The sequence below is a fragment of the Gracilinanus agilis genome, chromosome 6 (assembly GCF_016433145.1).
Source record: "Gracilinanus agilis isolate LMUSP501 chromosome 6, AgileGrace, whole genome shotgun sequence".
In the NCBI taxonomy this organism is placed as follows: domain Eukaryota; kingdom Metazoa; phylum Chordata; class Mammalia; order Didelphimorphia; family Didelphidae; genus Gracilinanus; species Gracilinanus agilis.
The window spans coordinates 229,549,078-229,561,923 of NC_058135.1; the positions used below are offsets into that span (position 1 = coordinate 229,549,078).

Genomic DNA, 12,846 nt, shown 5'->3' on the forward strand with positions numbered 1-12,846 from the left:
GCTTATGTCCTTTTATCTCTGAAACAAAATTCCCTCATTGCCAACCATTAAACATTGATTCATAAGAATTTTTTGTATCCTCTCTATCTTTACTATTCAATAGTCTTCTTTCTTTTTCTTTTTTTTTTTTAAACCCTTAACTTTTGTGTATTGGCTCCTTGGTGGAAGAGTGGTAAGGGCTAGGCAATGGGGGTCAAGTGACTTGCCCAGGGTCACACATCTGGGAAGTGTCTGAGGCCGGATTTGAACCTAGGACCTCCCATCTCTGAGCCTGGCTCTCAATCCACTGAGCTACCCAGCTGCCCCTCAATAGTCTTCTTTTCAAGTGAACAAGCTGTATGTCATGATCAAAAAAAGGTTCAGATTAAGCCAAATTTGACAGATAAAAGCTCCTCCCTTTCCCTGATGCTGTCCAACAGGGTTTTTACTGAGCCATAATCATAGAATACTCTCTGCTGCCATCACAAGGGATGGCCAGTCTCCCAGGCTGCCGCACAAAAGGCAACGACTGTTTATTCTTGGAGCAGCTTGCAATGTCATTTACAAGGAAGAAGAGCAATAGAGGGAAGGATTATCAAAGTGATTTTCACTCACTTGCAGGGTCAAAGAAGAAGAAAATACTATTCTTCAACTCCTACTTCTTGTTGCAAACAAACGTCAATGACTAACCGAGTAACTCCGAGCCATCAGGCTGTTTTCCCATCTCCTCTCCTAACCAGCTAATTCAAAACAGAATTTCTCTTTTAAGTCACAGGGTGACTTACCAACCCAATGTATTGCTTAAAAAAAAATCTGGTCTCTTACTTCTGGTTTCTCTTCTTGAGTCAAAAGAATAGAGCAAGTCTGTCTGCCTTTTGAAACCTGCCTTCCAGGCTGTATTCAGATTTTAAGCAATAACGTGTGCTAATTGTCTCATGTCAGTGACTGGAGTGGTCCTCCTCCAAAAGGCTGGGAAAGGTTTCGCCTTGGATGTTTCCTTTCCTTTTCTATTCATGACATGTGACTTTACAATGTGGAGAACTTCCAGGGTGGAAACTCTCTTCATAGATGCTGATAGGCAAAATAGCCTCTACTTTATCATTTTAGAGAGCTGCTTAGGTCAAAGAGTGGATAAGTCAAGTCAACAGGCATTTATTTAGCACCTGCTCTGTGCCAGGAACTGTGTGCTAAGAGACAGAGATAAAAGAAAGGGGGAAAAAAGTGGTCTCTGTTCTCAAGGAGATCATAACCCATTAGAGAGGAAAATCTGTAAACAACTACACACAAACAAGACATAGAGAGGATAATTTGAAAATAATTATGGCACTAGCACTGAGAGGGGCTAGGGAGTTTCTTAGAGAAGGGGGGATTATTAAGGGTGCAGAATAAAGGGTTTGTTGAAGAACCTTCTCTCTTTGGAGATCTTGAAAAAAAGAGTAGAAGCAGCTGCTTCTGTAGGATAAATTCAATCCTGAATAAGCTACTTAAGCAAATCGGGGTGGGGAAGGTAGAAAAAAGGGGAAGAGAAAGGCTGTATCATAGGACCATTGTTGTCTTCCAAAACCCCCCTTTAGGAACTAGGTATTCTCTGTTCCCCTTTAAAAGTTCTGCTGGAGAAATCTTGCCCCAGTCAGGCCCATCACATAATCTCTCAACCCTCAATCTTCCCTCTTACAATCCTGTCAGAGAATACCGGATTCTGCATTCTTTGAAGGATAAATCCGAGCCCTGATTATAACGGAGGCCCAGAGGCCCTCTCACAGCAAGGAGGGAAAAAAGGCCCAGAAGCACTCAGTGCCAGGTTGGCAGTGATATATGGTGGGAGGAACAACAGGCCCGAATCCTGGCACTCGCTGCTACTTAATATCTGTACAATGTGGGCAAGTCCATTAGATTGTGAGCTCCTTGAGGGCAGCAGGGCTGTCTTTTTATTAACTGTTTGACACAGTGCCTGGCACCTAGTAGGCGCTTAATACACATTTATTGGGTTGCTGGAGTTCCCTGGGCTTCAGTTTCTGCAAAATGAAGGGGTTGGACTGGATGACCATTAAGGTTCCTTCCAGCTCTGACCGTGATACGATGACTTTGCCCAGATCTGGACTGAAGGTCACAAACTTGGCCCCAAGGCTCTACTGCCAGGCTGCAGAAACTGGTGTGTCTGGGAGACTCCATAAGTACTGCTCAGGTCACCATGGTGGATAAAGCACCAAGTCTGGAGTCAGGAAGACCTGAGTTCAAATCCAGTTATAGACACTTATTAGCTGTGTGACCCTGGGCAAGTCATTTAACCTACCTGCCTGTTTTCTCATTTGTAAAACAGGGTTAATAATAGGGATAAATAAAATAGGGATAATAATAAAAACTTACCCTCCCAGGGTGGTAGTGAGGATTCCATAAGATAATAATATCTAGCACAGAGTAAGTAATATGTAAATGTTAGCTAGACTACTATTTTATATAGCATGTAAATTTACTATAAAATACTATTTTATATAGTATGTAAAATATAATATGTTAAGTCTAGACTATAATGCACAGTATAAAATAAATGTTATATATTATTATAAATTATTGTAATTACCTTGGATAGAGGACCGAGGGGTACTAAGAAAGTCACTAACTACTTTGGAGCTACTCTTTTATAATGCAATTTTTCAGTGTTAGTCTTTCAACTAATTACGCTTTAGTGTGAATGATTTTAGTTAAATAGCTTTCCAACCTAGCTGAGAGGAAATGGAAGTGAAAGTATCAATCAATCTAGAAGCATTTATTGAGCTGGGAAAAAATACGATGACAAAGAACGAAACCATCGCTGCTCTCAAGAAACAAATTTTTTGGAGACAAGATTGCCTGGGGTAGAGGTTCAGGGATCTATCCACTGTGGTACCCGGCTGCCAATATCTGTATGTATGTGTAAGTATAGCTGTACCCAGCTGCCTGTGTGTATGTGTGTAAGTGCATCCATCTACACACGAACATGCATGTTGCACATACATGTGGCGGCTGGGTGCCCCAGTGGCTGAAAGGCTGGGCCTCCATTGGGAGTAACGGTGTCTCCAGGGGAGGTGGAGGTGATAGCATCATCCTAGAAACAGCCTTGGAAAGTGCCGTGGTCCAGGGTGAGCTGGACCCAGAGCGCGGCCCTGCCCCGTGTACACCGGCCTTTGTGACAAATACAAGCGAAGCCCCGGGCCACCTCTCCTACCCCGCAGGATCCCAGGAGCTGCCTCCCTCTGGCCAGGAGAAGGAAAGAGCCCATCTCTCTGCAAAGATGCCGTGCAAGGACTTCTCTCTCCTGATACAGTTAGCACATATGCAGGAAAGAGGCATCCTGAGGGCATTTCTGGCTCCTCCAGCAGGCTGCACGTCTGGCTCCATCGGGGACATGCCACATCCGAGCTAACGGATCCCCCGAGACCCTGAGGCGAGGTCACCGAGGGCCATTTGGCTCAGCCGGGCGCTCGTGCCTTCCTGCCCCAGATCTGGCTGGCCTTTAACTACCTGCTGGAGCTTTAATGTGAAGAGGAGCACACAAGGAACACGGGGCGGTGGGGGCACCAGCCCATTTCCTAGGCAAGAGGAGCTCCAGGAAAAAGATCTCAGGAGCTTCTTCTATGCAGTCTGGAGTTATCAAGGGGCTACCAAAGCAGTATCAAAATCAACTGAAAATTCTTGTAAACTCAGAAGGCTTAGGTTTAGGATCATAGATAATAATAATAGTAATAATAATAATAATAGCTAGCATTTATATAGTGCTTAAAGGTTTGCAAAGCACTTTATGATTACCACTTTGTTTTTTAGGGTAGGTCTCATGATAATCTCTATTTTACAGATGAGGAAACTGAGGCAGACAGTAGTTAAGTGACTTGCCCAACAGGATTAGAGAGACAGTAAGTACCTGGGGGCAGGATTCGAACTCAGGTCTTCTGGACTCACATCACTTACAATTAAGAAAAAAATTTTTTTTGTTTCTAGATAAATCTTTTTTTCATTATTCAAAGCCTATTTCCATATTATTAATATTTGCAATAGAGTAATCATTTAAAGTCAAAATCCCCAATCATGTACAATCATGTTTTTCCTCTGCATTTCTGCTCCCACCTCTAGATGAATCTAATATATAGTTATAATATATATATATATATATAATCTAATATATAATCTAAAATAGATGCTGAAGTGAGCAAAGGTAAAGTTATTCTGTTGACCTTAGAGCATAGTTTGAAGATGGGCATAAAATGCTCCAGAAATGATCTTAGGGTTTCCTTTTATTGTTATACATTGCACAACAGTGCACTGGAAAACCATAAGAGAGACGACAACTGGAACAGTGGTCTACATCAGAGATACTGATCAGAGAAAGTAAGATGGCGTAAGTGAGGATTTCTGGAGGATGGGTAAGAGAGGGGCATATCTGTAGGCAGCAGGGAAGCAGCCAGGAGACATTTTATTGAAGGTAAGTGTGACAGAGGGGATGATGGAGGGATCAGTTTGTTAGAGAAGATGGGATGGCACAGGATCATCGTGCATGCTCAGTGGCTTACCTTGGCAAGGGGAGAGGCTACCTCTTCATGTGAGATGGGTGAAGGAGGAGATAGTAGTGGAAGGCATCTGGGTGATGTGAGATGAGGAAGAAGGGAGAAGTGGGGGCTTGAATTTTTTCAGTAAAATATGAGTCAAGGTTTTCAGTGGAGAGGATGGGGGAGCCTGAGAGGCTTGAAAAGGGATGAAGAGATTTAGAAGAGTCACTAAGGTGGGAGGAATATTGAGTTAATTAGAGGTTCAAAAGTATCGCCTTGAGGCAGTTAGGACATAGCTGAGGTTATGTAACAAATCTGTAGTGGACCCATGATTTCCTCCAGCTTCATTTAGCAGTATGTGTGTAGGAACAAAGGCAATAGATGGTGGGAGTGATCCAAGGCTCTGAGGATTGGCAGGCAAGACTGGCAATACCATAAAGGGGCAGAAGACTCAGGAGAAGCCAAGAGGTCAAGATGGGGAAAGAAAGAGAGTGAGTGCAGCTAACATCCAGGTGATGGCCTGGGAGAGAACCAAAGGCCAGAAGGATTGGAGGTCACAGTCTGGATAAATAAAAAGGCTTTGGGGTGTTAAAAATAAAGTGGGATAACAACTGATTGTGCCCAAATACTGAAACTTCAGAGTTCATAAACATGGAGGTGGAACATTTGTGGGCAATGGCAAAGTCAAGAGTCTGACTGATCATGATCATGTTTGTGTATGGCTGTGGGATGGAGGAGGAGGTCAAGTGGAATAAGTAAGAGGAGGAATTGTGAAGGCAGGTTGCTTAAGGGAGCATCAATATGTATGCTGAAGTCCTCTCCTGTGAGGGTAGGAGTTGGAGCAGAGAGAAAGCAGAGAGCCAGGGAATGAACTCATTGAAGATAAAAATGGGGTATTCTGGAGCTGTCCAGAATTTTGATTGGGTGGAAGATATGGACTGCATCTCAGCAGAGAAGAGATTTCGGAGGGATGGTGGGGAGCATCAAGTTATTCCAATTTCCTCACCTCAGAGAGGAGAGGGGAGGTGACTAGAAAAGGTCATCAGAGAGGTTGTGTCTTCAGGAAGGAGTCAGGATTCAGTAAGAGACAGAAGATGGAAGGAGTGAGGAAAAAAAGGAAAGCCAGTTTTGGGGTGATGGAAGAGGCATTCCAGAGAATACAGTGGAAGGGGTATTTAGCTTTAGAGGGGGGTGTTTTAGTGGGGAAGATGATGGATTGAGGGGAATGGGAATAAGGGATGAGGCAGTGGGTGATGGAGAATGGGGTTTGAATTATGCCCCGAAGGGGCTCAGAATCACTGTGGTGGGGAGGGTTTTGATCAGGGGAATTGATTTATCTTTCTTTTTTTTTTTAATCCTTACCTTCCATCTTAGAATCAATACTGTGTATTGGTTCCAAGGCTAGTGATAAGGGCTAGGCAATGGGGGTTAAGTGACTTGCACAGGGTGACACAACTATGAAGTATCTGAGGTCAAATTTGACTCCAGGACCTCCCATCTCTGGGCCTGACGCTCAATCCACTCAATCTTGCTGCCCCTGGAATTGATTTATCTTGACTGCCACCTACTTGTCTGGCAAATTTCTTCTGTTTGTGGTCTCAGTTGACTCCTCAGGAAATGAGTATATATTAGTCTATACTGTTATATGTACAAATATATAATCAATAATATATAATAATAGTATTAACATATTACATATTCATATAACGTGCCTCACTTCTCTGCCAGAGGTAGGGTGAAGGTTAAATGAGGAACTTCCTGAAAAGTCCACAGATAAAACCTTGGCACCATTGTGTCAAAGGAGAAGAGTTTTACTTAAATAAGAGATTTCTAGACGGAGATATAAACTCAGTCTCCTAGGAGTCCTCAATAATACCCAGACAAGGTCAGATGCTGGGGCCAAAGGCACAAACCTACCCAAGGGCTGACTTCAGGGAGCAAACCACTTAGCCTAGCTCACTCTTTCATCCTCCCCAAGGAACTAGAAATTGCTCACCAAAGGAAGAGCTATCAAAGGTTAATCACAACACCTACTACCTCCCACACAGGCATTCCTGGAAAGGAGCTCAGCCTTTCCTAGGAAACATTGGTATGTTGTTCAGTTAAAAAAGAAAAAAAAATCTCTCCCAGGGTCACACAGCTAGGAAGTGTCTGAGGCCAGACTGGAACTTAGGAGGATGAGTCTTCCTGACTCTAGGCTGGGCACTCTATCCATTGCACTGCCCTGCTGCCCCTCTTTGCCCTAGGTCGAGAAGGTGTATTGAGGTGACTTCAGCAAGATCCAACCAAAAACTGGCCCTCTAAACCCTCCCAGTTTCTATCCTCAGAATCCAGCTGGGAGATGTCTATTTCTTTAGAAAAGATGAAAAACCGAAATTCCAAGATACTGATTTGTTTTGAAGATGCCACTTTAAAGGAAAAAACCAAACCCTTTTCCTCTTACCTTTAGTGCCCCTCCTCTGTCTCCCCTGCCCATCCTCCAATCCCATTCCACACCAGAGAATCAAAGCCACCCTTCTGCCTCTATCCCCAAACCCTAATCTACTGTTTGCAATTCACATCATTTCTTTTGAGAGGGTTCTCAGGGCTTCCTAGCTTAGAGAAGAGAGAGGTGCTTGCAAAGAAATGCTGCCGACCAGGAAAAATGAAGGAAGGAGGAGGCAGCTAGGTGGCTTAGTGGATTGAGAGCCAGGTCTAGAGATAGGAGGTTCTGGGTTCAAATGTGGCTTCAGACACTTCCTAGCTGTGTGACGTTGGCCAAGTCACTTAACTCCCATTGCCTAGCCCTTGATGCTCTTCTGCCTTGGAAGCAATACAAAGGATTGATTTTTAAGAGAGAAGGTAAGGGTTTAAAGAAAAATGAAGCAAGGACAGTGGGTAGGGTAGGGACCCCCACCTGCCTTTCTTTTCATTTGAGGAGCTCTGATGGAAGCTTCTGGTCTGTTCTAGGGATTTCCCAGCATTCTGTTGTCTTATTCCCCCTATGGGGCTTTCCATAAATGAAGTGACAGAACAGTCAAGTGGATCAAGAAGTCCATGTCAAACATTGGTGAAGCTGGAGTGGGAATGATTTTACACTCTTCCCCCCCTCCCCTCAGGGTCTAGGACACTAAATAGCAGGGCCCAGGATGGCCACCAAGTCTAGGGAGGCTTTGAGCCTTGTTCCAGGTCACACAGGGAGTAAGTATCAGGGATGGGATTTTGGACACAAATTCTCTGACTCTTCCCTGCTGTGTGACCCTGGGCAAGTCACTTCACCCTGCCTGCCTCAGTTTCCTTATCTGCCAAATGAGCTGGAGAAGGAAATAACAAATCACTCCAGCATCTTTGCCAGGAAAACCCTCTGGATAGGACTGATGTGAGACAGTTCACAGGGTCAAGACTGGATAACTGGACAACGACCATGATGATGACCTCTGACTTCAGGCCTGAGTCCTTGCTCTGTTCTGCCTCCTCCCCCTTTTCTCTCTCAGGGGTTCTTCCCTTCTTGTGTGTCTGGGGCCCCTTGGGTAGTCTGGGGAAGCCTCTGGATCCCTTCTCTGAGTCCTGTTTTTAAATGCACAGGATACAATACATAGGATTGCAAAGGAAAGACAGGCTGTTGAGGCACAATTATAAAAATATTACTTCGGGTTAAGAAGGCTTGCTCTAGACAAAGGCGATTGATATGAACAGGAACCAGATAGATGGGGGGGGGGGGAGGGAGGTGTTAGACCTAAAGTTCCTGGAACTAAGGTTTTAATTTTAAACACTTCCATCTTAGAATCAATATTGTGTATCAGTTCCAGGGCAGAAGAGCAGTAAGGGCTAGGCAATGGGGGTTAAGTGACTTGTCCAGGGTCACACAGCAAGGAAGTATCTGAGACCAGATTTTAACTCGGGTCCTCACGACTCCAGTCCTGGCTCTCTAACCCACCATGCTCCTTAGCTGCCCCTGGGTTCAAGCCACCTTGAGAGAGTCATGGAGGGTTTCTGGGCTTCAGGTTCCTCATCTGTAAAATAAGGGGTTTCCACTAAATCCCTCTCTATCCCGTTGGAGGAGGGACAGGGCAAAGCTGGCCAGCTGGGGAAGGGAGCCGGAGATCCTGGAAAAGAGAGGCCTCGGGAAGGCTGCTGTCCCCAAAGTTTAAGGTATCAAAGTTTGAAGCTGCACTAAGACTTTTGGAACACAAAGTTAGCTAGTCTTGCCACTGCATCTTCCATTGCATATACCAGATGGTTTAAAATGTTTCCTGAGGGGCAGCTGGGTGGCTCCATGGAGGGAGAGCCAGGCCTAGAGACAGAGGTCCTGAATTCAAATCTGACCTCAGACACTTCTTAGTTGTGTGGCTCTAGCCCAGTCACTTAAACCCAACTGCCTAGCCCTTGCCCCTCTTCTACCTTATAACTAATACTTAGGATCAATTCTAATATGAAAGATAAGGGTCTTTTAAAAAATAAGATAGGGGGCAGCTGGGTGGCTCAGTGTAGGAGAGCCAGGCCTAGAGATAGGAGGTCCAAGTTTCAAATCTGGCCTGACATGTCCTAGCTGTGTGATCCTGGGCAAGTCACTTATAGCCCCTTTCATACTCACTTTCCTTAACTGTAAACTGGGGAAAATAACAGCAGCTACCTACCTACCTACCTCACAAAGCAGTTGTGACAATCAGTTGAGATAACATTATTATGAGGAAAATGTTAATAAGGAAATAACAATTATGATTTGTAAATGATCACTAATTAATTTATTATAATGTATTTTATTAACTGTATGTAGAATTTATATTCTATTGTTTATTAATATACCTATTAACTATATACAATTGTCATATAATTTATTCAAATGTCTAATTTATTTTATATTTATTCATTATTCTGATTTAACTTATGAATTATATAATTGCTGCAAACTAATTAAATAATCAAAAATATACACTTAACCATAGGATTTCCCACTAATATTATAGCTAATATTATTCTGTGATCAGAACAGTGCTGGGGGAGATTAATCAGGCAACAATGAGAAGAATGGATCTCAGGCAGGGATAAAATGGAAGCAGGCAGATAAAGAAGGGATTGAGGAAGTAGTATTATAGGCAGAGCTAGAAGGACCTTAATAGTCACCTCATTCAATTTTTCATCTTATAGACTAGGAAGCAGGCCCAGAATGGTTAAATGACTTATCCCAGGTCACAGGGTAATGGAGCCAGAATTTTAAGCCAAGCCTTCTGATCCTGGCAGAATCCCAGGCCTGCAGTCAGGAAGACTCATCATCCCTCAGTTCAAATCTGGTCTCAAACACTTAACCAGCTATGTGACCCTGGACAAGTCACTCCATCCCGTTTGCCTCAGTTTCCCCTTCTGTAAGATGAGCTGGAGCAGGAAATGGCAAACCATTGCGGTATGTTTGCCAAGAAAACCCCAAATAGGGTCATGAAGAGTTGGACACGGCTCAAACGACCAAATAACGTCTGATCCCTCAATGTTTTTCCCCTCCATCTCCTCCATCTGGTTGCCTTCTTCATGGGATAATTAGAAAAACGGGACTTAGTTTCGGGGACAGGTTGGAATGAGAGAGCAGGATTTGGAAGTTGTCAGCATAGAAGCGATAACTGAAATCACAAGGGTAGAGGAGGTCACATTATAAAGAGAAGGAAGCCAAGAACAGATGTTCTGGGAGGGCAGCCACACGAAGAGGTAAAGAGTACTCTGCTGGATAACCTCTTCAAAGCCCATTTCAGCCCTGAATCCCATGAGCCTATAATCAACAGCAAGCAGAAGAAACAAGAGCCATCACCCACCTGGGAAGAGGAAGGACTAAGGGAGCTTAGGCTCATAGAAGCCTCAAGAAAAGAGGACTGACAGACTAAAATGCTGGAAAGAGCTAAGGCTTTCTCCAAGATCTGAGAAGCAAGACCATTGGATTTGGTGGGGGTGGGTGTGGGGGGTTGTGAATGCCCTCAGACAGATCTGTTTTAGTCAAGTCATGGAGACAGAAGCCATACTATAAGAGATTAGGGAGTGATTGGCAGTGGAGTGGAGGCAGGAAATGTAAGCTTCCCTTTCTACAAAGCCTGGTCTCAAATTCAGTTCTCTTTCCCCTACTATAGTCTAAAGACTATAATAAATGCAATGTATAGGATTATTTTTAGGTTATTTCTACTTTTGTTTGTTTACTTCTTTCCATTGGCCCAAAGGATCTCAAGAAGCCAAATGCAATGTATGGGATTATTTTTAGATCATCTATACTTTTGTTGTATACTGCTTCCTATTGGCCCAAAGGATATCGAGGTGTTTAAATCCAGATTTAAATTTAAATTTCTATTAGAGAAATGAAGAACTATTTTTCTGTGAACACCATTAATATAATATAGGAGAAGGGATGTCCAATGATAATCCTGAAAATAAAAAGTAGTTTACCTTTTTTTATGGAGATACATACAAAAACATTTCCCTCTCCTTTAAAAATCAAGACAAAGGAACATCAAACTATTGAATAAATTTAACAAATAAAAACTAGTTTTAGTTCTATAAAATAGCCAATTAAAGGATAGTGGGCAAGGGGCAGCCAGGTGATTCAGTAGATTGAGAGCTAGGCCTAGAGTGGGTTCAAATCTAGCCTTGGACAAGTCATATAATCCCCATGGCCTAGCCCTGTTCTTCTGCCTTGGAACCAACACTCAGTATTGATTCTCAGATAGAAGATAAGGGTTTTGTTTTTGTTTTTGTTTTTTTTAAGATAGTGAATAGAGGGGAATTACGGAGTGCTAGGCTTGCAGGAAGCCAGCAAAGCTAGTGACTTCCATTTTATTTCTAGTAGAAGTCGTGGGACCCTACACAAGCCAGAAGACCTTCAGGCAGCCTCCTAGGGTTTATTGACTAAATCCAGCCTCAGTCTGTTACAGGCAAATTGTCTAAAATCTCACAGCCTCAGTCAGTGTCAGGACTCAATTAGAGATTATCAATTCAGCAAGCATTTACTGAGCTCCTTCTGGGCTAGGCACCAAGGGAGTAACTGAGAAGTTGCTGGTCTTTGTTAATAGCTGTTCTGTCCAAGAGTTCTTCAGAGGAATGGAAAAATCTGATCCAAGATGATATTCCTAAATTATAAGCCACTTTCCAGGTTCATCAATTCCTGGGCTTCCCTATTAAGCCCTAGGTCCAAATAGAAACTTCTCAGTTTGGCATTTAAAAGCCCATTTATTAAGGGGTCATCATATCATTTACAGCCCTGGGAGGCAGATGTTATTATTATCCCCATTTTACAGATGAAGAAATGGAGGCAGGCAGCATTTAAATGACTTGCCCAGGGTTACACAGCTAATAAGTATCTGAGGCTACGCTTGATCTCTGACTCTAAGTCCAAGGTTTCAGGGCTAGGCTTGGAGTCAGGAAGGCTGGAGTTTGAATCCTGCCTCAGCTGTGCAACTCCGGGCAAGTCAACCTCAGTCTTCCTCAACTGTAAATTGGAGATAATAATGAATAGCACCTACCTCGCAGGGTTGATGTGAGGATCAAATGAGATATTTGTTGAAAAAGAATTGCTTGGCAGATGCCCGGCACACAGGAGGCGCCACACAAATGCTTCTTCCTAGCCACCCGCAACATCCCGGTTTTCCGTCGTCATTCTTCCCGCGTCCGTAAACCTTGAAGTTTGACGGCAGCCTGTGGAGCGCGTACTCGTCACTAGCCCGGCGGGAGGGTTACTTCCCCCACCTGGGCCGGAGCAGGCGGGGATTAAGAGCCGATCCACCTGACTGAATTCCAGTGCCAAAGGGAGCTGAAAGGTCAGCCCGTGCAAGGCACCGCCCCTCACTGCCCCTCACCCTCTACCTGGGCGGACTGCCGCCTACCTGGCTCGGCCCGAACTGGTCCGGCTCTTCCGGCCCACCGCCAAGCTTCGGTCAATCTCCGGGGCCGGGGGTGCCAATTAGCCGTTAACCGCCCTGTCCCGCAGCCCCTGTGGTGCCCGAGGTCTGGGCGGGCTCGGCCGCGTCCCAGAGGGCCACCTGCTCCGCGGGGCCAGCGGAAGGCTCGCAGGATCGCGGACGGCTTCGCCACCGTCTTTGCCCTTGCCCTTGCCCTTGCTCACCGCCCCCGACCCCGCGCGCAGTCCGGGGCACGCTCGGACGCTCCTCGGGAAGACCTCGACTCCGCGTCCTCAGCCCGGAGGGAAGTGGCGAGCGTGTCCTCAACTCCCAGCAGCTCGCGACCGCGGAGAGGGAGGGTCGGGAGGCGGGACGGGGACTGACCTGGCTCTCGCGGGTCGGCGGCCGACCGGATCGAAGGCGTCCCCCGCGCGCAGGGCGGCCGGCTCCTCGGAGCAGCGGGACCGGAGCGCCCCAGCGTAGCGCCATAGGGCTCCGGG

General features: G+C 45.0%; 1 protein-coding gene across 6 annotated transcripts in view; it reads right to left on the reverse strand.

Annotated features, from left to right (window-relative positions):
* The window catches only part of PPFIBP2 (PPFIA binding protein 2), a 195,609-nt gene extending 182,771 nt beyond the window's left edge, over positions 1-12,838 (reverse strand). For all 6 annotated transcript variants that reach the window (XM_044680576.1, XM_044680573.1, XM_044680572.1 and 3 more), the window contains exon 1: positions 12,731-12,838. The gene's annotated coding sequence lies outside the window, so the exon portion shown is untranslated. The remainder of the gene's footprint in view (positions 1-12,730) is intronic.
* Between the last annotated feature and the right edge of the window lie 8 nt (positions 12,839-12,846).